Source organism: Schistocerca serialis, chromosome 6, assembly GCF_023864345.2.
Source record: "Schistocerca serialis cubense isolate TAMUIC-IGC-003099 chromosome 6, iqSchSeri2.2, whole genome shotgun sequence".
Taxonomy (NCBI): Eukaryota; Metazoa; Arthropoda; class Insecta; order Orthoptera; family Acrididae; genus Schistocerca; species Schistocerca serialis.
Window position 1 is genome coordinate 480,394,057 of NC_064643.1, and position 26,557 is coordinate 480,420,613.

A 26,557-nucleotide genomic window follows, 5' to 3' on the forward strand; every position below is an offset into this window, starting at 1 on the left:
AGAAGGAACATAGATGAGCCGTGCGTGGCTCGTGTTCCCTCCATCATGTATTTTACACCGTGTTTTTAACGTACTTCCACCTCACTACATTAATTTAAATTACTACTGTCACTGAGTTGCTGCTTTGCCTGACCATGAGCGGCGCTAGCAGCGCGTATCGATATATCCCCTCTCATAGTATCTTTGCTGGACTACTATTACTTCCCGGTCGTTGTCTGTCGGAAGTATAAATCCCTTCAAATCCTTGAACGCCATGCTCTCCGCCTCGCCTATCGCATTCGTCTCCCCTCCCCCACGCAGATCCTGTACGATCTCATTCCATTCCCCCACCTCCTCCTTTTCCTTGAAAGGATACGGATCCTGTACACCTCCCGCAAACTCGATCCTCCTCACCCGCTTGTCTCGCCCATCCTCTCCCACCCCCGCCCACTGCCGCGTCTGTTTTCCCACGTCCCACCCAGCCTCCATCTCTCCACCCTCCTTACCCTCTCTCAAGGTGGCTTCCGCCAGCTCCCCCTCCCTGATGTTGTCCTCCTCCCCTCCATCTACCCCTCCTATCAACTTTGATCCTGCCCCCCCCCCCCCCGCTACCGGTGTCCTTTCCTTTAGGCACCCTCCCTCCCTTCTCTCTCCTTTTCCCACCATCCCTCTTCCTCCATCCCTCTTCCCCCGGGCTTCCCCTCCCCCTTCCTCCTTTCCTCCTACCTCCTCTGCCCATGGCATCTCTGCTCTCCCCTCTCCCTCTCCCACTCCCACTCCCCCTCCTCATTTCTTGGCAGGTCCCCGGACTCGCACACGCTACGTGGACTTTCGCGCGCCAGAGATCATCACCCTCAGTGTCTCGTGTGTGCCGTCGTGTTTAGTGTTCAGTGTTCACCATCGCACTCCATCGGTCACCTGTGCCATCGCCATCTTCAGTGTGTGTGCGTCGTTTCAAAAGTTTGCCGTGTGGATTATCGTCGAGTGTGAACGGCTCCATGTTTGTCTTTATGTGTCTAAATGGTTCAAATGGCTCTGAACACTATGGGACTTAACATCTGTGGTCATCAGTCCCCTAGAACTTAGAACTACTTAAACCTAACTAACCTAAGGACATCACACACATCCATGCCCGAGGCAGGATTCGAACCTGCAACCGTAGCAGTCGTGCGGTTCCGGACTGAGCGCCTAGAACCGCGAGACCACTGCGGCCCGTTTTATGTGTCTACTGTTTTATTGCCCACCGTTCTGGAACTTATGTGTATTCTTCCTGTTTTTTTTTTCTAATTGTGTACTCTATGGCTGAAGAGCAGCGTAGAATGCCGCTGACAGCCTGCCTGTTGTACAGGTTTTAAAATAACAATAAAGAGTCCGGAACCGCGGGACTGCTACGGTCGCAGGTTCGAATCCTGCCTCGGGCATGGGTGTGTGTGATGTCCTTAGGTTAGTTAGGTTTAAGTAGTTCTAAGTTCTAGGGGACTTATGACCTAAGATGTTGAGTCCCATAGTGCTCAGAGCCAATAACAATAAAGTAAAAAAAAAAACACTGTCGGAAGCCAGTTCGGGTCGCGAGTTCGGATCTGCTAGTCAGAGGGAACGCGTCTGGAGTGCAGTCCGGACCTGGCAGTCGGGGAGCTGTAATGCGGCACTAGTGCAGTCGGGTTAGAGCAGTAGTGAAGTCTGCGTCGGCATGGCTTGCCCGACCATTGCCGCCAGGCAATACTTGAGCTGGGCCACGGTCTTGGTGGATCGTCGATCGGTCGTCCTGCTGGACGACGCGTTTTGGCTCACCGGCCATGAGTCGGCTGTGCGTGTGTGCGTGTGTCCGCATCGACTCCTGATTTGTCTTCGTGCGTGGTTAGATACTGTTGGGTATCGTTCAAGTCTTCGTGCAAGTGTTTGTCAAACTGTGTGTGTAGTTGGTGTTATTTCCTCGGGCAACTTGTTTTAAATGTTGTCGGCGTACTGGCAGTGAGTCGGTCGGTTGCTGCGGACCAGGGAAGTTATCCCCGCGCGGTGCAGTCGGCTGAGTCCGCTGGCAGTCCCTGTGCAGTGTCGGAGCGCGTGTTTAGCTGTCCGATCGCTACGAGCTTCGTGGTTCATCGACCCAGGACGTCAAAGTTGAGTAGTGGTTTCAACTACCCAAGCCACGTCCATTCATGTTGTGGTGGTTCGTTTCGGTGGTTCGCTGTTGGGGAGGTTTTCCTGTGAGCAACACAGAGTGTTTCTATTGCTGAAATTTAGCCGCCATGCGGTGCAATTAACTCTATTGGTTGACTACAATTCGAGTGCACCAGCGGAATTTTCTGGCTTGTGGCCGTTAGTGTTCTGGTTACCTGCCCTGGCCAAATGCGTAAATTCAGGCTGTGTTCTTTTTGGATGAAGTTAACTATATTAACGTATTTCAAATTCAAGTGTACCAGCGGAATTTTTTGCCTTGTAGCCGTCAGTGTTCGGGTTACCTGCCCTAGCCACTAACGTAATTTCAGGCAGCGTCCTTTCCTCACCTGTTATCGCTGTCCATCATGGTGTGTAATTTTGACAGCTAATACATACTTCATTGTGGATTATCACGTTCATAACCTTTTGTGTTTGAGTTCTCATGTACTGATTGATGGCACGCAAGTCGTTGTGTCGGTCGGTCTGTGGCTGTCCCCCGGTTGGGTTCCGACGGATTAAGTGTAGTTGGGCTTACTACCTGTCTCCCCTAAGTGAACGAGGGAAGACCGACCTCCCTGATGGCTTCTGAGTGTCGTTATCTTTATTGTCTTTGCTACCGGTGTTTAATTATGTTTTCAGCTATTTAACTTTTAAGGCTTACGCTTACTTTATAATTTTGGAAATTCATCAAGTTTAGTTGCCCTTCATGGCAAGCCGTCCTGGGCTTGCGTTTCACCAAGTCAATGCCCGCCAGCACGCCGTGAGAGTTTCTACTGCTTATCTTCGTGCCTGCCAAACCCCACCTTGGCCAGCAAGATAACTGGATCTTTTCCCAGTTGAGAACTTTCGGAGCGTTATGGTCAGGGCACACAACCATGATCTGACGCCTCAGTTGGGCAGAATTTGGCACGATATCCGTGAGCAGGACATCCAACAACTCTGTCAGTCAATGCCAACCCGATCATCTGCTTGCATAAGGACCAAAGGTGGGCCAACGTGTTACTGACTTGCTCAGTTTGTGAATCTCTTAAATAAATAATAGATTTTTTTCTGAAATTGTAGTGATCTGTTTGTTTTTACATGGACATCACATCTACTGAGCTCCGTCCTGTTAGGATACTTCCTTCATGGTGCGACCTTTTATTTGTCTTAGGGCGTACATCAAGGGATGTCACATTTCAAATTTTTCACTTTTCCGTTCCACGTTCATTTTTCTTCACTTTTCCCTGTATTTCTTTTGAGCGTCAGGAAACCTCTAGTCTTCGGGGGCCCAGGGCATTGTTTCGTTTGTCCCAACTTAACCAAGTCCCTAGTTAGAGGGCTAAGTTCCTGCGTTTCCTTCGCTGTTTCTTTCTTTGACAGATCCTAAGATGGATTTTTTCAAAAATTATTTATTCTTCAGTACAATACATGATACATAAGCAACCCACCACCTAATACATTAGTGGGTCCTACTTGATACTAATACAATTATAACTACAGCTGATTTTTATTCTAAGAATGTTAGTTCTATTTCTCTTCCACTATGGGCACTACTGCTATGTCCTGAGGTTACCAATATTTAACTATGTCTACTACTTATGTTAGTCTACTCTACCTTGAGCGTAACAGGTGTGCCAACGTATGTACACCTACATTGGTTCGCCGTGCTCACCGAGCTAATCCCGGTGAGCACGCCCTTGGCACCGGGCTTGCCCAGAGTGGTTGATCGCTGCAGGTACTACTCTAATGTTGCTATCCAAGCTTATCCTAAATCTAACCTTATACTTAGCTCTGTGTCAAGTCCGGTGAGTGTCAGTATCAGGTAAAAAGGTGCACCCTCCCCTTAATCCCAGACAAGGCGGATCCCCGCCGTGAAGCGACCGTGAAGCGGCTAAGACGGATTGCTTGTAAATAAAAACTGGTCATATTTAAAGAAAACATTGTGATCCGAAACTATTCAATAAAAAACTGTTATTGATACAGTAATCGCGTTTTGAATCCATGACTGGTTTTCGCTCTCTGCAGCCTATCTCAGTTGCTGATGTGTGGAGCTTCATTTCACTAAAATGTTTACTCAGTCAAAGAACTGCACCTTCTCTGACTGAGCCACAAAGGCTTACGTTTTTAGATGCTCCTTCCTATTTACCTCAAATCTTGAAATGAAGTGAAAACGTCATACAGACAAACTGCTCTATTTCCTACCTGCTTCCGCAAACAGCTGTTTATAAATAACGGCGTTCGACACGTTAACAACTTGAATCCGCGTGGAGATACACGCGCTGCTTGCAGAGATAAGCACACTCTTTGCGCAAAAGAGCTGTAGTGATGTTTGAGGAAAGACGAACATTTATCATTTTTCCGTTTTACAGCAACTAAGTATCCCTCCTCGAAATCCTTTCCGTCGACAGAAAATGACCCTCTTGTAGCACACAGGGAGCAGTGTCGGGGGCATTTTTCCACACAAGTGGTGTATTATTTGGTACCCCATCGTCTTCCTCAAACATCAGTCGCCTTTCAAAAATGGCTCTGAGAACTATGGGACTTAACATCTTAGGTCATCAGTCCCCTAGAACTTTGAACTACTTAAACCTAACTAACCTAGGGACATCACACACACCCATGCCCGAGGCAGGATTCGAACCTGCGACTTTAGCAGTCCCGCGGTTCCGGACTGCAGCGCCTAGAACCGCACGGCCACCGCGGCCGGCTAGTCGCCTTTCCTTGGGCTCTTGGTAAGACCTTTAAAAATGAATCTGAATCTAGTGAGTCCGCCCCCATTGCTGAGTGGTCAGCGAGAGTGGCAGCAATGCGGAGAATCTGGGTTCGATTCCCGGTACTGCCAGGGATGTTTTGTTGGTGGTCTGACTGGTACGGGGTGCACTCAACCTCTTGATGTCAACTAAGGAGCTACTTCATTGAGAAGTGGTTACTCCAAGGTCAAGAAATCCGACAACGGCCAGGAGGGCAGTGCGCTGACCGCATGCCCCTCCATACCGCATCCAGTTACGCCGCTGGCAGAGGATGACACGGCGGTCGGTCGGTCCTGATTGACTGATCAAGGCCATAACGCGGTGTTTTGCTTTGCTAAATCTACTGACCGAAGAAACTGATTCATTTTAGGGTTCCGTACGTCAGTCAGTACAAAACGAACCCTCACATTATCACTCTGTTCTCCATCTGTCTGTATGTTCGACTGTGAAGCACATATGTTCTCAGGAAAGGATTCACGCATCAAGTTGAAATTTATATCACATACTAAAGTCTACGGCTCGCTGGCGGTGTGAAAACGTGAATCTGCTAGGTAAGTGCACTCAAAAGAGACGGCCATTTACGTCATATACTTTGATACTCGCAAACGCTCTCATCAAAACCGCGAAGGTACTTCCTGTTGACCTAGAATCACAAAATTTAGCAAGAAGTAAGATTTCACAGCACAAGTAAAAGAAAAAAAATCCGCAGATTGTTAATTTGTAATTACATCACACGGTTCTTTTGTCTTTTGTTTTCCGATTGCCTGTCTGTCCGTCTGTTAAGTATCGATATATAATCCTGAGAGCGCCAGTCCAATCTTATTGCTATGCGAAATATTAAAAGAAGAAACAGCTCATTTTCGATTTAAGGCAATTCCTAAGATCTTTAAAATCTTTTAGTGAAACCAGAAAGATGTAGGCTTATTGTATTCCTCTGGTTTCAATAAAATCGTGCTAGCTAACAAACTGGGTGGAAAGAATGAATATATGAAATTTCTTTTATTTTTTAGTTTAACCATGGATCTTTTTAATTCTATAATATATAAAATATTTCACTTTCCATCAGAAAAAGTGGGACAGTAATAAAAAAATGATGTTATACTGACGTGTTAAACGTACAGCACTGTTTAAGTACGTCAACTGGTATTTTACACATGAAGAAAAGTTACCAGTTAGTAGTTACATTTTAGATAATTTGCCATGCAAGTAGTCGAAAAATGATGGAACTGTAAACGAAAACATGCTTTTGTGTGTGATATTAAAGAGAAATATTCTATTAATAAAATCATGTATGATTTCGACAATTATACAGTGGCTGTGCTCACAGTTGTTCTGTTGGGTAAGTATTGAAATTTTTGTAGCTTTTAACTTGTAAAAATCTTTCAGAATAGAATCTGAACCTATTGGCTCAAAGGTTCTGCTTTCAGTATCTCGATTTAACAGTTTACAAAATGGGTCTCGAGAAAAAATTGTGTAATATATAGAGTGACAATAATTGAACTATATGAAATAAAATCGTCATAACTTCTGAACGGTTTGAGTCAGGACGTTGACCGCGGCGCATGATGGGAATTAGTACGGTATGTATGGTTTGGAATAGCGACGAAGCCCACTTTCATTTGGATGGCCTCGTCAGTAAGCAAAATTGGCGCGTTTGGGGGACTGAGAATCCCCAATTCGCGATCGAGAAGTCTCTTCACCCTCAACAGATGACTGTGTGGTATGCAATGTCCAGCCACGGAATAATCGGTGCGATATTCCTTAACAGCTCGGTGACTACCGAACGGTATGTGAAGGTTTTGAAAGATTTCATCCCCATTATTCAAAGTGACCGTGATTTCTACAAGATGTGGTTCATGCAAGACGGAGCTCGACCCCATCGAAGTAGGAGAGTGTCTGATATCCTGTAGGAGCACTTTGAGGACCGCATTCTGGCTCTAGGGTACCCAGCAGCCACGGTTATGAGCCTCGGATATGAACACATATGACTCCATTTTTGTGGGGCTATATTAAATACAAGATGTACAGCAATAACGCAAAAGCCATTGCTGAGTTGAAAACAGCCATTCAGGAGGTCATCGACAGTACCGACGTCCCGACACTTGTTCAAATCTGTGTGAAATCTTATGGGACTTAACTGCAAAGGTCATCAGTCCCTAGGCTTACACACTACTTAACTTAAATTATCCTAAGGACAAACACACACACCCATGCCCGAGGGAGGACTCGAACCTCCGCCGGGACCAGCCGCACAGACCAGACTGCAGCGCCTCAGACCGCTCGGCTAATCCCGCGTGGCTTCCGACACTTCAACGGGTCATGCAGAATTTCGCTATTCGTCTGCGTCAAAGACAGCAGGCATATCGAACATGTCATAACCTAAATCCGAATATCTGTAGTGAAGTTTACATTTTGAATAAAGTGTGTGCACGCCGTAGTTTGTAACTAATTTACGTTTTTTTTTTCTCATATGGGTCAATAATTGTCACTCTGCATGTCTTTATCAGTTTGAGTTTTGAGAGGCTTCTTTCACCCAGGGACATGGCTCATGGATGAAATTTTATTATAAAGGGGACTTAATCGAAAAGTTTATATTTCCAGTACATTGATACTAATATGGTAATATTTCACACTGAGGTCAGTGGCGTTCCATAAACACGTGTTTACAGTTATCGCGCAAACTATTCGTTCGTGAACCCATGTTAAATGGAAAGTTTCTGCTTCTATTGTCGTGTTAATCACAATACACTCCGTTTACACACTTTGGACTTGGTGCACCTGTGAGCCACTGGCGCCCCTCTAAGTTTGGTTTCCAAGCGGCCGCTTGTATCTCTTATGCCTTACACTTGCCCTGGGCTCACAACTTCATGCCTTGGCTGTCGTAAAATATCTGTCGAAGCGGAATGGAAGTACTCCCTTTCAGCTTGAGGAATACTGAAACTACCTTCTCCCTCTTCCTCTCTGATAAGCTGTGGAGTCACACAAGAGTCAGTATAGGGCTCTCTCCTTTTCCCACTCGTGATCAATGACATCCCATTAAATCCCCCAAATACGTTTCCTGTGTTATTTGCAAATATCTCGATATCCGCGTAACTGCTGCAATCTACATGCATTTGCGCCTGCTTGCGGGATTCGAGCGTTGGTAAAGTTCCCTGAGACCTCTATTTTCTTTTTGTTTATCCATCGCACTCATTTCTAGAGGTGCATCTGAGAGGAAGGAATGCGTTGCCTGACTTCTCAGAATGTACGACTTCAGAATTCCAGCAGTAAATTTCTGCCTGGTGTTGAGCGTCTCTATCGTAGCGTCTCTCATTGAGGTTTATTGAGCGTCTCGGTAAAGCTCCATTGTTTACTGACCGATCTCGTGAAGAAACGCTCGGCTTTGAACCCTCTCTGCCTCTCCTAGAACTCCCACCTGGTGAGTGTCACAGACTGACGAATCATGATTTTCAGGTATCGGTTGAAACAGTGTTTTATAAGCCTCTTCTTTCGCGGTTAAATAAGGTTTCCTTAGGAATGGTGAACAGGAAGAAGGAACTACAAAGCGTCCAGAGTAAGCACAGTGGACCGTTCTGTAAAAGAAACAATTTGTTGTTCAATAGAATAATCGTCTGAGACGTAACACAGCTGACAGCTGACAGCATGCACGGTGGCAATAGAAGGACGGACAAAAAATTAGTCTGCCTCCCCCCCCCCCTCCTTGAAGACACGACGCTATTTTCGTGTGACATCACCTCTATCCCTGACAGCGGCCTCAGTTCGGCAAGGAAAAGAGACCACAAGCTTCTTCAGGCATGCCAAACCGAGCTGAAACCACTCATTGGTGATTCCATCCCTCAGAACTACTGAACTACGGAGATACTGATTGCAGCTTTTCATCAGCCGTACCAGATCTACATCTACATCACTACTCTGCAAGCCACCTAACGGTGTATGTGACGGCGGACGGGTGACGGGGGACGGGGGGGGGGGAGGGGGGACACTTCTGGTACTACTAACTGATCCCCCGTTCCCTGTTCCACTCGCGAATGGCGCTTGCGAAGAAATAAGGTCGGTACTCCTCTGTATTAACTCTAATTTCTCGAATTTTCTCGTCGTGGTCATTAGGCGGGATGTATGTCAGCGTGAAGCACAATGCCTTTCTCGTAGCGCCTGCCACTGGGGGTTGTTGAGCATTTCTGTAACGCTTACGCGCTGACTAAACGATCCCTTGAAGAAAGGCGCCCATCTTCGTTGTATCTTCTCTATCTCTTCTGTCAGTCCAACCTGGTAAGGGTCCCAGGCTGATGAAAAATAATAATCGGTCGAACAAGCGCCTTGTAAGCCACCACTTTCGAGGATGAGTTACGTTTCCTTAAGGTTCTTCCTATGAATCTCAGTCTGCCATCTCGTTTTCTTACTATTTGTTCTATATGTTCATTCTACTTAAGGCCGCTCTGAATAGTTATTCCTAGATGTTTTACTGTAGGTACTGTTTCTATCAATTTGTCATCAATAGTATTGTTGTACAGCAGTGGATTTCTTTTCCTATGTATGCACGATGTCTTACTTTTTTTTACGTTGAGAGTCAACTACCAGAGACTGTACCATTCATCAAAATCCTCCGTAGGTCATTTTGCAAATCGATACAGTCTTATGGCTTAGCTACATACTTATCTACAGTACATCCACATCATTAGCGAACAATCTTAAAGAGCTTCCGATTCTTTCTACTAATCATTTATGTACATGATGAAGAAGAATTAACTCCCTATTAAATACTATTTACAACTTTTTTAATACTTACCCAATTTTCCTTGCAATGGCAGAATTGTTATGCATAGCTAAAGTTCAACATAAACACCAGTTTCCGTAAACGGATGTAGGCGTTTGCGACAGACTTCTGCAGACAATCCAGCGGCATGTTTCCAAGAACTTGGCGAATTCGCTCCTATTCATTAAGAATGTTTGATTTTGTGCGATAAACTTCCTCTTTTGTCCACCGCCAGAGTAAGAAATCGCAGGGCGTTAGGTCAGGACTCCTAGCCCGCCATTCAAGGGGGCCACAACAACTCACATAGCGTCCTGGAAAATGCATGTCGAGCCACACGCGGAAAGGATATTCGAAATGAGGCAGGGCCTCATCTTGCATAAAGATTAGGCCACTGTAATTGTTCCAGGTGGCTACAATACCGTGAACGTAATTTTCAAACAATCAAGGTACCGTTCTGCATTCATTGTGTCCCAAATGAGATATAGACCAACAACTGCCGAGAATGTATGTCGCACCACACTGTGACCTTCGGGCTCTGTTGACTCTGTTCAACAACCACCCTCGGATCCTCTATTGCACTGTAATGACAATTGTGCCGGTTAACGAACTCCCCAACATGAAACCCGGCTTCACCTGACTACAAGATATTACCGAAAATCTCGGACGAGGCTTAATACCAAGCGAGCATTATCTCCCCATTTTCCCACCGATGAGCACGATCTTCCGGCGGAAATGGCTGGCATGGACGAAAATTCAGCTCTTTTTTCAGAACAGTTTGGACTACTTGTCTGGCTAAACCACCTTCGGGAGGTGCCTTTCTTTGTGATTTCTGAGGACTTCGAGTGAAAATTTCCTGAACTATTTGCACATTTTCCTCCGTCCTGGATGTTAAGGGTCAACCGCCTCTTCTAACAAGTGATAAAGAACCTGTGTCCATTAGCTTAGTGTGGCAATACCTTCTGGTCTTTGCATCCGCCGAGCCACGAGGACGTTTCGCTCCATCTCTGTACTTGTACCACGAATCGCCACACTTCATACCGGGATACCAGCTGAACCTGCTCACGCAAGGTTAGACGTTGCACCACTGTCCACCACTGATATCTCCAATGACATAAATGAGATGTAATGTAATAAATTCTACCATTAAAAAGAAAAAAAACGTTTTCGGTTCCACGAGAATTGGTTAAGCATTTAAAAACTTATAAACAATTTTCAGTATGAACTTCATTCAGGCTCACCCTGTACATTGTAAACAGTACTGCTCCTATCACACTTCCTTGAGCTACTCCGAAAGTTATCTTTGCATCTGTCGATTTTTTCCCTTAAGAGCGACATATTGAGCTCTACCTGCAAGGAAATACTGAATCCATTCCAGATAGCCCGAGATATTGTCTAGGCGATTAAGAACGGTTGCTTTAGCAGGCAAGTCGAGATGCAGTAGGGTGCGTGATTGTTCGAGAAACCAGAAACTTATGTGTGCAGCCCCTACGGCCGTGTTCGGCATTGGGAATGTACATAGCATACGTACTCATTATATGGGAGTCCCACAGTATCGACCGTCTTACAACACCGGCCATCGCTAGTTCTCATTTCTAGTACTAAGTGGCAGCATATAAAACGGATGAACTGAAAGACACCATGATTATGCTCATGATACGTCGGGCATTTTGTCCTGCGATCAGTTTTTTTGTGAGTTGTGAGTGTTTAAAGATATCTGTATGAGAGGAGCACGCAAAAAGTTAGTTTCAAAACTGTGGAACACTTTTAAGAGGTGAGTAGTTGAATTTTTTTACATTTATTTTAACTGTATTGTTAAAGGAATATTTAACTAAGCTGATGACTCCGATAGTAGGTCGCTGTGAACATCAGATCAAATACTCTCGGATGTTCATTGGGAAAATTAACCGAATTACAGTTGGCCCAGACGATATTTTAGTCAGGCTGGATGTGGTCTCACTATTTACAAAGATTCATGTGGAGGACACATTGAAACTCTTGGCAGAGCATTTTCCTCCTGAAACGATGAAGTTGTTCCGACATGTTATGACGACCACCTATTTCATGTACGACGGTAAATTTTATGAAATGACGGACGGAATGGCATGGGTTCTCCGTTGTCACCTGCAAGGGCCAACTATTTTCGGGAAAATTTTAGGCTCGTGCATTAAATTCGGCTCCAGCGGTGCGGTCTAATACACGGCTTTCCGGATTGGGAAGGAGCGCCTGGTCCCCAGCACGAATCCGTCCGACGGACTTGTGTCGAGGTCCGGTGAGCCGGCCACTCTGTGGATGGTTTTTAGGCGGTTTTCCATCTGCCTCAGTGAATGTGGGCTGGTTCCCCTTATTCCGTCTCAGCTACACTATGTCAACGATTGCTGCGTAAAAGAATTCTCCACATATGCGTACACCATCATTACTCTACCACGCAAACATGGTGGTTACAATCGTCTGGTGTGAGACGTTCCCTGGGGGGTCCACCGGGGGCCGAACCGCAAAATAACCCTGAAAGAGTGGTTCGGTGTGGGGCGGTGGAGGGGTGAAGTGGACTGCAGTAGTCGTCGTGGGGTTGTGGACCACTGCGGCTGCGGCGGGGACGGAGCCTCTCTGTCGTTTCTAGGCCTCCGGTAAACATACAATGCGATACAATACAAATTCGGCTCCCCTTCGTCCATCTTCATTTTATCTTTATGTTGACGACACGTTTGTGGTCTGGCCACACTGGATAGAAGTTCTTGAGCACTTCCTTGAACGTATGACCACGTGCACCCAAACATCCAATTCATCTTCGAGCCAGAGAAAGAGGTAAGGCTGCCGTTTTTAGATGTTCTGGTACAACTCAGTGTACCGCAAACCGACACACACTGATTTACATCTTGGCGCCCAGAGTTTTCGTCATCTGCTCAAGAAGAGAGTAGCTGGTACACAGAGAAAAATCGTTTCTGACGAGGACCACTCCTTTTCCGAAATAAATCATCTGAAGTATGTGTTCCGAAGGAATGGCTATAGGTCGCGTGACATCAAGTCAGCGTTCTCCAAGAAAAGGAAATGTTAAAATGTTGAAAATTCGCGCGACGGCCACCGACTACATTCCTTCCGTTTTGCGGCGCTACATCCAGCAAAACAAGGAGAGTCCTGGGAAGACGAGATATCAGATGTATTTTACGACCTCCGAAGAAAGTAAAACAGATATTACGCCCTTTTAAGGACAGTATCTGCCTCAGTATTCCTGGGATTTACAACATGTCATGTGAGTGAGGAAGCAATTACATCGGTCAGTACATACGCACCGTATCCGACCGCTATGCAGAATATCAACGACATATTAAAAAACTGGAACTGGAAAATTTGAAGTTGCTGAGCACTGCCTCAAAACAAAAATAAAATACTGTCTCAAGAAACAAAAGTTTTATCCCAGGCTTCTGCGTACTGGGACACTATAATTAAAGAAGCTGTAGAAAAAAGAACGTGTGAAAAAACATTCAACCAGGCGACGGATATAACTTGGCAGTTCATGGAAGAGAGCTCTCGATGCATAGAAGAGCGAGAAATATTCGTCGCAATGTTTACGGTGCGGCGGGAGCCGTGGCGCTACCAGTGCGGACGTTGATACCATCTGCGACAGCATAGCCTAACTACCGACCAATCAGAAGCCGTATTTGGGCTATATAAGACCACCACAACAGCTCGAGGTTTTGCTCTGAATTGACGCGACAAGAAGTCTGAGACTGTTTTACACTGTAGACAAATCGTTTACTAAACAATACAATCGGTGCCGTTTTTATTGCATGATCGATCGTTGTACAATGCTGGCTGGCCAGTTGTCTTTCAGTACCAACTAGTCAGAACGTTAGGGACAAAGTAATAATAACTCTTTCTCTTCACTTTTCAGAGTGAAATGGATGAGAATAAGGGAAAGTGAAAGGAAAAGGGACTGAAGAGAATATGCGATGGCAGTAAATGAAGCAACATCAGGGACAACATCAGCAAGGCAGGCAGCTGAGTCTTCTCATGTTCCCAGGAGCACTTTAGATGATCGATTAAAAGTAATGAGAACAGATGCGTCTGTCGATCTAACATCAGATGGGCAGGTTTAAGAAGACATTCAAAGAGGATATGGAAATACAATGAGTTCTGTACATGAAAGATTTAGACAACAGGTTGTGAGGTAATGGGCGAGTTGTGGCGCCCTGAAAATATTCTAAGTTCGGAGTTGGCATAGCCACACAGGCAGCACGGCAAGTCGGGGCGCATCAGCGACCGCGTGGTGCTGTACCTTAGCCAGAGCAAGAGGGGTAGCCCCAGTGCGTGGTCCAGGCCGACCACGTGGCTGGGAATTCCATGGTGACGCTGTGTCGATGAAGGAGACATGCAGGGAGGGCCAAAGATGGCGGACTTTGAGAAACCTTAATGGCAGACATTTCACAGTTCATATAGAAACTAATAGTAGCCATTGGAATCATGATACCTCGAAAAGAAACATCTACATTACCATTATTTGCATGACAATTCTGATGGTGTAATCAGATTTTCAATATCTTTATTAGTTTAAAGTTTAGTATCTGACTGTAAATTATACAAGTAACAATGAGCAACGAATTTCCAAAATCTAAATGGTTCATCCGATTTTGTCGATCGAAGTGTCTTTAGAAAGCTATTAGTGTAAACCTAAATTGGTATGAATTACAGGGATGTAACTTGAATAGTACATGAGTTATTGGAGGTCAAAGTGGCTGATTACTATTAATTGCGCCAGGCCATAAGTGCTCCACAGCCACACGAAAAAGCGGTAGTAGCATGCTTATCAATATATTTATTCGTGTATGTCTTTGTTTATATCCGATATATACAATTCATGAAGAAATTGGTCAAATATTTACTGTGTTTTAGAAAGCACAGAGACATTAGGCTACTGACCTACTTTTGCTTCTATTACTTTGATATATGTTTATTTAATTTGTTTATGTATTTAATAATGTGTGTTACATCTTGTTTATGGTCGAGCTGTAGGAATACTTATTTAATTTCAAGCTATTTAAATGTAAATCCAGTATTTCATATGTGTTTCAATATGTCTGTGAGCGCGCATTGGCTTGAACACATGGCGGGAACACTCTAGCCAATCACAGCACTCGTTAATGCGGAGTGCAGGACACGGAGAGAGTCCTGCACAGTACGGCGCGACGGACCCACTGTCACAGGAAAGACTTGGAGAGTGTAGCAGTTTGCGCGTGGTCGCGAGAGATAGAAATCTTTCGTAGTGCCGACTTGTGCACTTGTGAGATTTCCGTGGCTTCTGCAGTGAAGATGTAGTATGCGTTTAGAAGTGAACATCTCGTGAACTAGGTTGTTGCTCATAACTAATTACGTGAAGCAGGAATCTATTGTTTCCCTGTTATTCAATTTATATTTTGTTTAACTGCTGGACCATCGGCACCAGTAAGTGTTTTACAGTAATAAAGGGCATTCTTAAAGGTACTTCTGCTGTCGTACCCATCATTTAAGGTCGTTAAAATAGTATGTGCAGAATTTACTTAATTGCAATCTTTCATTTATAAATTTCTATATAACATTCAAAATTCGCAATTGCCGTGTGATAGGAACCGTCGACCATTGAATTCATGTGAATATTCATATTGTATATTGCAGACTCAGCAGTATTTGGCTTGTAATGCGGCAACTACGTATCCCAGCCCCCAGACAACGAAACCAGCCAAAACTTTTAATATTTCAACTTTGAGTCAGAGGGTGCGTAGCTGAGGGCCCCACCACATCACATTTCGTCATTTATTTTTATTTGAAAGCCCGCAAGGTTCATGCCACTCAGTAGGAGAGAATTCTTGAGGTTAGCATTTGCGTTGGCTGAACGTTTAAAAGTACCTCGCCAATTCAATAAACAAAAGAAAACTGCCAGGAAGCAGTTTTATTATGACTTTATTGCAAGGCGTCCTGAACCTCCCCTTAGATGTCCTAAACCTACTACCCTTCAGAGAGCTTTGGCCTTAAACAGACACAGAGTTCAGCTCCTTCCTTTACGAACTCTGAAGAGCTGATTTCGAAATACGGTTCCTCTGCTAGCAAAATTCATAGCTGCGATGAAACTGTAATTTCAGTAGTTCTTGCGAATGATATGACGGTCATATCATAAAGAGGGGAAAAACAAAAGAGCAAAATCCCTTCAAAAGAGAGAGGAAGGAACGTGACCGTCCTCCTGTGCATAAATGCTGCTAGAGATATTTTTGTTCCTTCTCTTTTTGTGCACCCCAATAAATCGATAACAGACCAAGGGTGGGAAAAGGGTGCTCTTCCAGGAAGTATTTTCGCAGCTGAAGAAAGTGGTTGGAGATCCGCCAAATCAGTTTCGAAGCGGTTAATATTCTTTGTAGAAAGCACATTTCTACTAAAGACGAACCAATGCTTCCCATACTGGATGGTCTCGTATGCCGCAATGATCACGCCATAATCTTGTACTTAAGACAACATTGTGTGCACCTGATCAGTTTGCCTCCTCACACAACGCAGAAGTTGCAACCGTTAGATCTAGTAATAATGCGACCATTCATAGTAACATTCAATCCAGCACGCAGTGTGCGGATGAGAAAATACCAGCCGCCGAAACTCTCCCAATAAGATGTTGCTGGATTGGTGGACATTACCAACTCTTCTATCTGGAGAATGTATCTAGTGCGGTTTGCATTTACTTGCACAGGTCTTCGGCCCTTGAACCGAAACGTGTTCACTGATATGGATTTTATTGCTGCTCAACATTTTAAGGAATCCGCGCCTATGTATTTGGAGATTTCCGTGGCTTCTGCAGTGAAGATGTAGTATGCGTTTAGAAGTGAACATCTCGTGAACTTGGTTGTTGCTGATAACTAATTACGTGAAGCAGGAATCTATTGTTTCCCTGTTATTCAATTTATATTTTGTTTAACTGCTGGACCATCGACACCGTAAATCTTCCTACAGAGGCACTGATTGGCACTGGAAGACAATTTTTGTGCTGACAGAACTTCTACATGACCTGTCACTCTTGTAAAATTTCAGGTAAATCATACATGTACATCCACAAGGCATTAGTTTAAGTACCAGACTGCTTTATTAAATTCACAAATTTTTAAGTATTTCAGATTCTGCCAGTGAAAAGGTCAAGGTGACCGGTCTGTAGGATTCTCCCCTAACGTCGTAGAAAAAAAAAAGGGCGATACTTGCTCACGTGTCATGGTTCATGGCTCATGCTTCATGGTTCACGTTCACGGTAATCTGAATGAATTGGCCAACATCCTCTAAAAACCAGCCCCAGAATATCACAGAACCACTTTGGGCTTGAACTACATACGTCAGGTTAAACGTCTCACTAGGCCGTTGGTATTCTCGACGCGTTGCATCATTTGAACAGAGGTTAAAATTAAATGTCCATTTTCTGCCTTGTTTGGCTCATTGAAGACGAGCAATTTTACGTGTCACTGTGGGTAACGGCCATTTGCTAGATACCTGACTCCAGATGTCCAGTGCAAGCAGTTCCTTTTGCAATATTGGCACAGAAACTGGTTGAGACGACCCTGCAGTCACTGACAGTGGGAATCGAAACCGATTCTCATTCACAAGGAATGAGACTACTCTCCACTTTGTCATTTAGGGTCTTTTCACGGCAACTGTTCCCAGTCCGTCTTACGTGGCTGCCATACTTTGTAAACACATTTGACAATCCGCGTTGGTACACCAACTCCTCTGACAACTTCATTCACAATGTCTGCAACTCGACTCAACTTCCTGCGTTGATTCACGTACACGGCAGTTCACTGCTATGACTACGTCAATGGTGAACAGTCACATTACTGTCTCATACAATTTCTCCACCATTTACAGCGCTTCAAAGTGACCAGTATATTCCTTTCAGGGGGTGGCTAACGTTTTTCATAGTGAAATTATTTTCCATAATCTTTTCCTACACTGTCCAGTCACATTAAAGTGGCCACGCGTCAGAAGCCTGAAGAACCATATTTTGGTGTGCGGATCGCTGTGAGACGTCCGGGAAGAGAGTGAATGTGGTTCTGGAAGTTACTGACAGGGGTGTGGAGCCATGCGGACTCTGTGCCGTCGCCAGCTGCGCTAGGTTTCTCGGCTGAGGATCCATGACGCAAACAGCCCGATGGAGGTGGTCTTACAGACTGTCGATTGGTTTCAATCCAGGGCATTCAGTAACCAGAGAAGTAAGGCAAAGTCACTCTGGTGCTCTTCGAACCACGCACGTACAACTGTGAACTGTGTGATTCGTTGCATTGTCCTGCTGGTAGATGCTATCATGCTGAGGATAAAAAAGCTGCTTGTGCATACTTGTGTCGATCTACTGTGCCACTAAAACATTCCTCAGACCATAACGTTCTCTTCTCCAACCTGCACTCCTCTGACAACTGTTTCAAGGTGTTTGCTTTCAGATGATACATGCAACAGATGCCAACGGCCATCTGTTCGATGGAGCATGAAACGTGATTCATCTAAAAAGGCCATCTGTCGAAACTCAGTGGACGTCCAGTTATGGTATTGGCGAGCAAATCACAGCCTTCGTTGCTGACGAACAGCAGTCGCCATGGATTTAGAAAACAGCGTTCTTGTGAAACACAACTAGCTCTTTACTCACACGAAGTGCTGCGGGCAACCGACAAGGGATTTCTACTTGATTCCGTATTTCTAGTTTTCCAGAAGGCTTTCGACACCGTACTCACAAGTGGCTTGTAATCAAATTGTATGGTTATGGAATAATGTTTCAGTTATGCGACTAGATTGGAGATTTCCTGTCAGAAAAGTCACAGTTCGTAGTAGTTGACGGGATGTCATCGAGTAAAAAGGAGGTGATTCACGGCGTTCCCCAAGCCAGTATTGTAGGTCCTCTCCTGCACCCTATTTATGTAACTGATTTAGGAGACAATCTGAGCAGCCGTCTATGATTGTTTGCAGATGACGCTGTCGTTAACCGCCAGTTAAAGTCATCAGAAGATCAGAACAAATTGCAAAATGATTTAGAAAAGATATCTGTATGGCGCGAAAATTGGCAGTTGCACTAAAAATGAAAAGTGTGAGGTTATCCATAAGAGTGCTAAAAGGAATCCGTTAAACTTCGGTTACACGACAAATCAGTCAAATCTAAATCAGCTAAATACAAGGGATTACAATTACGAACATCTTAAATCGGGAAGAACACATAGTAAACGTTGTGGAGAAGCCGAATAAAAGACTGTATTTTATTGGCACAACACTTATAAGATGCAACAAGGAGACTGCCTACACTACGTTGTCCATTCTCTTTTGGAGCACTGCTGTCCCGTTTTGGAGTACTGCTGCGTGATGTGGGATTCTTACCAGATAGTGTTAACGGAGTACATCGAGAAAGTTCAAAGAAGAGTGGCACGTTTTGTATTATCGAGAAATAGGAGTGTATCACAGACGTGATACAGGATTTGTAGTGATCATCATTAAAACAAACGCGTTCCTCGTTGCGCCGGGATCGTCTCACGAAATTTCAATCACCAACTTTCTCCTCCAAATGCCAAAATATTTTGTTGACGCCGACCTACATAATAAGAAATGATCATCATAATAAAATAAGGGAAATCAGGGCTCGCGCGGAAAGATATAAGTGTTCATTTTTTCCACGCGCTGTTCGAGAGTGGAATAATAGAGAATTATTGTGAATGTGGTTCGATTAACCGTCTGCTAGGCACTTAAGTATGATTTGCGGAGTACCCATGTATGTGTAGGTGCATGAACCAGGCACTTGTTGCAGAGGCCCATAAACAGCTACTTTCGCTGAACGGTCGTTGAGGAGACAATGTTGGTAGCCCCTTGGTTCATCCAGGTGGCCAATTGCTCAAGATGTGCACGTCTATTCGCCCGTATACATCTCCACAGCCGTCGTTCACCCATGTCATCTATGGCCCGCAGTGGATCAAGTTGCCTCGGCACTAGTTTTGGATAGCACCATGTTGTTATGCACAGAATACTGTAACCATGGTGGCCCACAAATGGTTTACGGACGCAGCCGTTTCGCAGATGCTTGCACCGTTGGATCAAATGGTTCAAATGGCTCTGAGCACTATGGGACTTAACATCTGAGGTCATCAGTCCCATAGAACTTAGAACTACTTAAACCTAACTAACCTAAGGACATCACACACATCCATGCCCGAGGCAGGATTCGAACCTGCGACCGTAGCGGTGGCGCAGTTCCAGACTGAAGCGCCTAGAACCGCTCGGCCACATCGGCCGGCCGTTGGATCAAAAGCCAATGCTCATGCACTTTTGGACGTCGAGTAGATTGTTCCGTTTCCGCGTAGCGACAACAGCTGCACTGTTTTCCGCGTCCCCTCAACACACTTCATACAACCCCTCTATTGCTGGTGTTGCCTCCTGCTGTCTATGAGTGATTACTGCACGCTGACATGGTCACATCTGTGTGACTGGGCAGTGTATTTTGAAGTGGATTAGGTGTGACAAATACAGGGTGCACAAAAAACACGTGATTACAGGAGGGTTCAACGTAGCGTCCATTCATGACAATGCACCCATCTGCCCTCCGACGTAAGGAATGACGCACCATTGGCAGCATATCTGATTGTTGCTGTACCTGCTGGCAAGCACTGAGGACGCGACCCTGTAGTGTCCGCACACCGTTGATTGGTGTGGCGTAGACCAACTCCTTCAACTGTCCTCATAACCAAAAGTTTACGGGATTCCCCTCCCCCCCCCCCCCCCCACACACACACACCCACACACCCCGACCAGTCCAGAGGTCCTGAAATGTCTGCGTCAGATGTTCGCACACATTGTGTTGAAAGTGTGCAGATGCGCCTTCAGGTATGAACCATATATATATATATTCGTTGCTGCAATGCCACGGCCTCCAGCAACGTAGGCCTTACATTAATGAGGAAGTCCAGATAATGTGCACTAGCTAACCTTTGTGGCCTTGTTAATCTATCGAAAACTACACCTGCCCTTATGTTCATTGAGAATACGTGTTTATGCCCTCTTCCCTGATTCCTTGGGGATTTACATCTACTCATTCATGCTGGTTATGGCAATCCGCAAGACCAGCTCTTGTGAACCCTGGCTCATCGGTAAATAAAATTTTGGATGTGAACAATGCATCTGCGACACACTTCTGCAACAACCATTGACAGAACCGCCATCTGCTATGATTAACCTGTAGCCTTAGGGCCTGAATGCGCTGTAGATGAAGTGGGCACAGCAGTTGTTCATGAAGTATCCCCCAGAAAAGAGAGTGAGACACCCCTTCTGCTGCTGCTAATCGTCACACACTGGTCCTAGTAGTGGTGAGCAGGAATTCGCGTATCTATTGTAAACCACAGTGATTGAAAAGTCACAGATATTACAACAACTATACAGAATCTAGCTGCGATTTGAGGCACAACTAGGGGTCACAAGTAGCCTTTAACACTCAACGCAATGTGCCATCTGTTGGCCGAATTTCGTACTTCTTTCTTTTTTTTCCTTTATTGTATTACAATGCCCCATCTGGGGCGGGCTGGCAGCAGTGTATGCGCTGCTCTTCAGCCGAAAGACATTAGTTATACAAAGGAAGACATTTGAAAGAACAGAAAGGAGAAAATATGGTGTGCATATACATAAAAAAGGGGGAACAGTACGGAAAAGAACAGACAAAAAGGGGGCGGCTGTAAAATGCAGATGAAAATCGTAAAAAAATTAGCGCACACAAAAACAAAACCACACACTGGCTCATAAAAATATCGACGGACAGCGTAGCACATAACAGTCACTGACAACAGCACTACGTACAATCCAGCACACAATTAAAATCACAGCTCTTGACACACAGGAGAACAGCACTAAACACAACACTGACGTAGTACACTGATGACGATGTGCAAACAGAGAGGATCTGCCAGGGGTATACAGGTGAGGGACGGAGGAAGTAGGGAGGGAGGGGATGGGAGGGGAGGAGGCAAGAAGGGAAGGAGGGGAGGGGAGGAAGGAAGAAGGGAGGGAGGGAGGGGAGGAGAGGGTGGAGATGAGTGGGGGGCGCCCTGAAGAGGGCCAGGGAGGGAAGGACGTGGGAGGGAAGCAGTCACAGACCAGATGCAGGGACTCAGGGAGGGAAGGAGAAAAATCTGCTCTGGGAGAAGGAGGGGAGAGGAAAAAGGGGGCCCTGGGGACGGGAGGACGGAACAAGACCAGGTTACAGTTGGAAGGGAGGGTAGATGTCACAGCAAAGTTCAACATCTGGGAGGGGGAGGTGTTGTAAATTGCCCTGATGAAGGAGATGGAGGGTGTGGAGGTGGAGAGAGGCAGGGATACAGCGATAGAGGTGCAGCAATGGGCGTGTGGTGGAGAGGAAAGAGGAAACCAGGGGCTGGGGGAATCAAGCCTGTGGACAGTGTAAAGGATGCGGAGTTGTTGGAGGAAAAGGAGGAGGTGGGGGAAGGGGATGAGGTCACACAGGAGCCATGTAGGGGAAGGAAGGCGGATATGGGAGGCAAGGCAGAGCACATGGCATTCGAGGATTTGGAGGGACTTGTAAAGGAGGGAGGATGCGGAGATCCAGGAATTGCTACCATAACAGAGTATAGGACAGATGAGGGATTTGTATGCGTGAAGGATGATGGAGGGATGCAATCCCCATGTCCAGCCAGACAGGAGTTTCAGGAGGTGGAGCCGGGAATGGGCTTTCTGCTGGATAGTCAGGAGGTGAGGGTCCAGGTGGGGTGACAGTCGAGGGGGAGGCCAAGGTATGTCAGGGTGGCGGTGAGCTGGATGGTGAGGTAGAAATCATGGAGACGGAAGGAGCGGGTGGTGCGATCTATGATGATTACCTGGGTTTTGGAGGGTTGAGGCAAAGGAACCACTGGTTACACCAAGTGATGAACTGGTCAAGGTGGTTTTGGGGAGTGCGTTGGGACCTTTGAAGGGTACCGTACTTCTTCCTGTGAACCTGTTGTCTAGCTATGATTTGAATGACAAGTCGCAAGTAGAAGTCACAAGTAGCAACTAAAAAGGGCAATTAACATTCAACGGGTGTGACGAATCGCAGTTAATGATCACAGTCACCGAAAAGAAGGATTCACAGGAATCACTGATATCGGAAAATCGCAGTTTAGCCCATCCCTGGATTCTAGGCGTTTCGTCCACTCAACGTAGCACACACACTACACGTCAGGCGTGAGGACAGTGTGGGATCTCGCACTGCAAGTCTTCTGAGGTGCACGAGTACCTGTGTCCCTCAGACGCTGGAGAAGTCTGCCTAACAGCTTATCGGATTGCACTCTGTACTGTGGATATTTTTCAGTGTAGATGGCATGGGCTCGCAGTCTACATCCATTTGCTAAACCGTAGCAGAATATCATATCCGCCATTTCACTTGTCGAGTAGGAGTCTTCCGTTGCTAACAAGTGGTGGAAGAGAGATAATGTAAATGTACTACACCATCTGTACATACTTTGAGCATTGTGCATTGTGCTAATATCTGCAACCAAAAGTCGCACAGCCCTTCCTATAACCATGTGTTTATCTCGTAAAGTATGTGTTTCCAGACCAATGTTTATTTGACTTATTTTTCTTGTTCCGATGAGTACTACCACCTCTCGACGTATTCGACACATTTTTGAACACCCTGTACATACAGATTTAAGTTTTTTTTTCAGGGAAAACATTACAAAATATCCATTATTTCAAATGACATTTCTACGAGGGTTATTCGAAAAGTAAGGAAAGATCGGTCACGAAATGGAAAATGCAGTGAAAACATGAAGAAGCTTTGCACCGACGCGTTCGGCACTGTGTCTAGTACGCCTGTCGATCGCATCATGTCGCTCTCTTCAGTTCTAAGCTCACAGTGAGAACATAAGGATGGATAGAAATTAGCGTCTCTTGCCAAGTATGAGGGCCTGGCGACAGATTTCACCTGAAGCTATGCAGTCCACATAACATAACTGTCATGCGGTTTGTTCTACACGACAATTCTCAGCCGCACTCTGCAGGGGCAATAAAGATGCTCCTGCAGCGTTTTCGATGGGAAGTGTTTGATCACCCACAATACAGCCCATAATTGGCTACCCCTGAGGTTCATCTCTGTTCACATGAACCGCTGGCTATGAAGACAATATTTTGACACAGAAAGCGAGCTGCAGTCCAGAGTAGAAAATTATCGAAAAGCACTGGCGGCTGTCTTCTATAACGAGGAAACAAAAAAGTAGGTAAAACGCTACTACAGATGTCTAAGTCTGAGCGGCGACTGTGTAGAGAAAAAGCTGGAAGGTGTATTTAACCGTTGCAAATAAAACAGATTTGATTTTCTCTGTGGTTTTCATTTTGCGAGCTATCGTTCCTTACTTTCCGAATAGCCCTTGTATACCACATATGGGCAACGGCCTTGCCGCAGTGGATACACCGGTTCCTCTGAGATCACCGAAGTTAAGCGCTGTCTGGCGTGGTCGGCACTTAGATAGGTGACCATCCAGGCCGCCATGCGCTGTTGCCATTTGTCGGGGTGCACTCAGCCTCGTGATGCCAATTGAGGAGCTATTCGACCGAATAGTAGCGGCTTCGGTCAAGAATACCATCATAACGACCGGGAGAGCAGTGTCCTGACCCCACGCCCCTCCTATCCGCATCCTCCACTGAGGATGGACGGCGGTCGGATGGTCCCGGTAGGCCACTCGTGGCCTGAAGACGGAGTGCTTTATACCACATATGTGTCGATTATGCGGGATTTATTCCAGCGTAATTTACATAATATGGAAAACCTTTATCTCAATTTCTTTCCACAATGACACACTGACGGAAAAAAACCGCAGCATCAAGAAGGAGTTGCGCGACATAAAATAAAGTTACGTCTATTCACATTTTGCACCAGTTGCATAAGAATGACACTACTAGAGTCACTATGAGGATGCAAATCAGATTTGCTTTAACTACAAGCTGCAACGCTCGTGAGCATTTGTTACCTTTGAGCTTGGGCGTGATGAGTTGGTGTTAGTCAAGAATGCCTTTAAAGTGACAAAGACGTCATTATTAAGACTCCACTAAGTGTGAACGGGGTTGTGTAATAGGGCTGGATGTCTCTCCTGTGACATTGCAGAAAGACTTGGCACATGATTGCTGGTAGTGGTGGTCACGAGAACGTACGGTCGCAAGAAGGCCGGGCTCCGGACGGTCACGCGGGACTAATGAGAAGGACGACCATCGTGTTCGGCGTATGGCGTTGGCTACAGTAGCAATTTGAGGAGCAATTTACACTACAGTAACACGACGAACCTTTACAAATCGGTTACTTCAAGGACAGCTCCCAGCCAGACACCCTGTAGGGTGCATTCCACTGACCCCAACCACCGCGATTGCGATTTGCGTCAAGCGAGAGCTCAGTGGAGGGCAGAATGGAGGTCTGTTCCGTTTTCTGATGGATGCTGGTTCTTTCTGGGTGTCAGTGATGGCCGATAGTTGGTTAGAAGGAGGCCAGTTGAAGGCCTGCAACCAACCTGCTTGCGTGCTAGACACACTGAGCCAACACCTGTAGTTATTGTGTGAGGCGTGATTTCGTATGACTGTAGGAGCACACTTTTGACTACCACACGCACCCTGGCTGCAAAATTGTACGTCGGTCTGATGATTTAACCATTTGTGCTGCCATTCATGACCAGAATTCCAAGACGTGTTTTCTAACAGGATAACGCCCGTCCACATACCGCTGTTGTAACCTAATGTGCTGTATAGAGTATCGATATATTGTTTTGGCCTGCCCGATCACCAAATCTGTCTCTAATCGAGCACATATGGGATATCATCGGACCAGAACTCCAGCGCCATCCACTAACAACCGTCCCTTTATTAACTAACCAAGTGCAACAGACTTGGAACTCTATCCCACAAACTGACATCCGGCACCTGTAACGGCGCTTACGTCGGTTATTAATGTACCATCATTTCACATTTACAAAGGCTTACCTCGTCCTTACATTAACTTGTGATTTAGCAGTGCTGATCACTTAAATATGGTACCTAGACAAATGTATTCCTGAAATTTCATTACTCTGTTAATTATACTTCTTGGTGCTACGATTTTTTTTCCGTCAGTGTATAAATGCAATAGATATTGATTGGTATGTTTGATGGTTTTACCAAATAAAGTGCACAGGTGGTATAAATGAAGTCCTCCACGACTGTGTAAAAATTTTCTGCCTTTAGGTCGTAACTAGCCTGTCTTTCGGCAGGAACAGTTTTTTTCTTTTTTTACAAATCGTAGACGATGGTACACGGTCGCCGCTCGTCCTCTTGAGAATAGGAGCCTCCGGAAGGTCGCCAGAGGTGTCTCGAGAGGCAATACGCAGTTGGGGGTGGGGGGAGGGGTGGAGGAATGTGGTTATCGCGACTGGTCATCGCAGCTTTATGGCAGCAGGCTGTAAACGGAAGCTTTACGAGCGCGATGCTCTCCGTTAACAGCGGCCGCCCTTGCTTCTTCTTCCGCGCCGCCGCGGCTACTGGGTGTATACCTGTTTCCGTGTCCAGTTCATCCCACGATCCATTGCGCAGGTGGTGTCTTTCGAACAGAACACTGTCCAGAACAGAGAGCGTAGTAGAAAATCCAGCCCATCTTGAAGGCTGCAGTCTCAGATAGATCAGTAAGGTGTTCCATCAATATTGACTCAGTCTGATCCCTTTATTGGGCATGGTACAATAATGTAACACCTATCTTAAAAAAATTCTATTTCCCAAACTTTTGCGCCTTCTAAACACAATATATTATCGATTCAACAACATTAAGCGCTCTTGGAAACGATATTATAGATGGCGCAATGACTAACGTCTTTGATCGGCACTTTCCGCTGCTGCTTTGCAACTGTTGCAACTTTTGTGAATTTTCCGGAAAAAACAAGAAGAGGTATTGCAGTTCAGCATCTTTAAG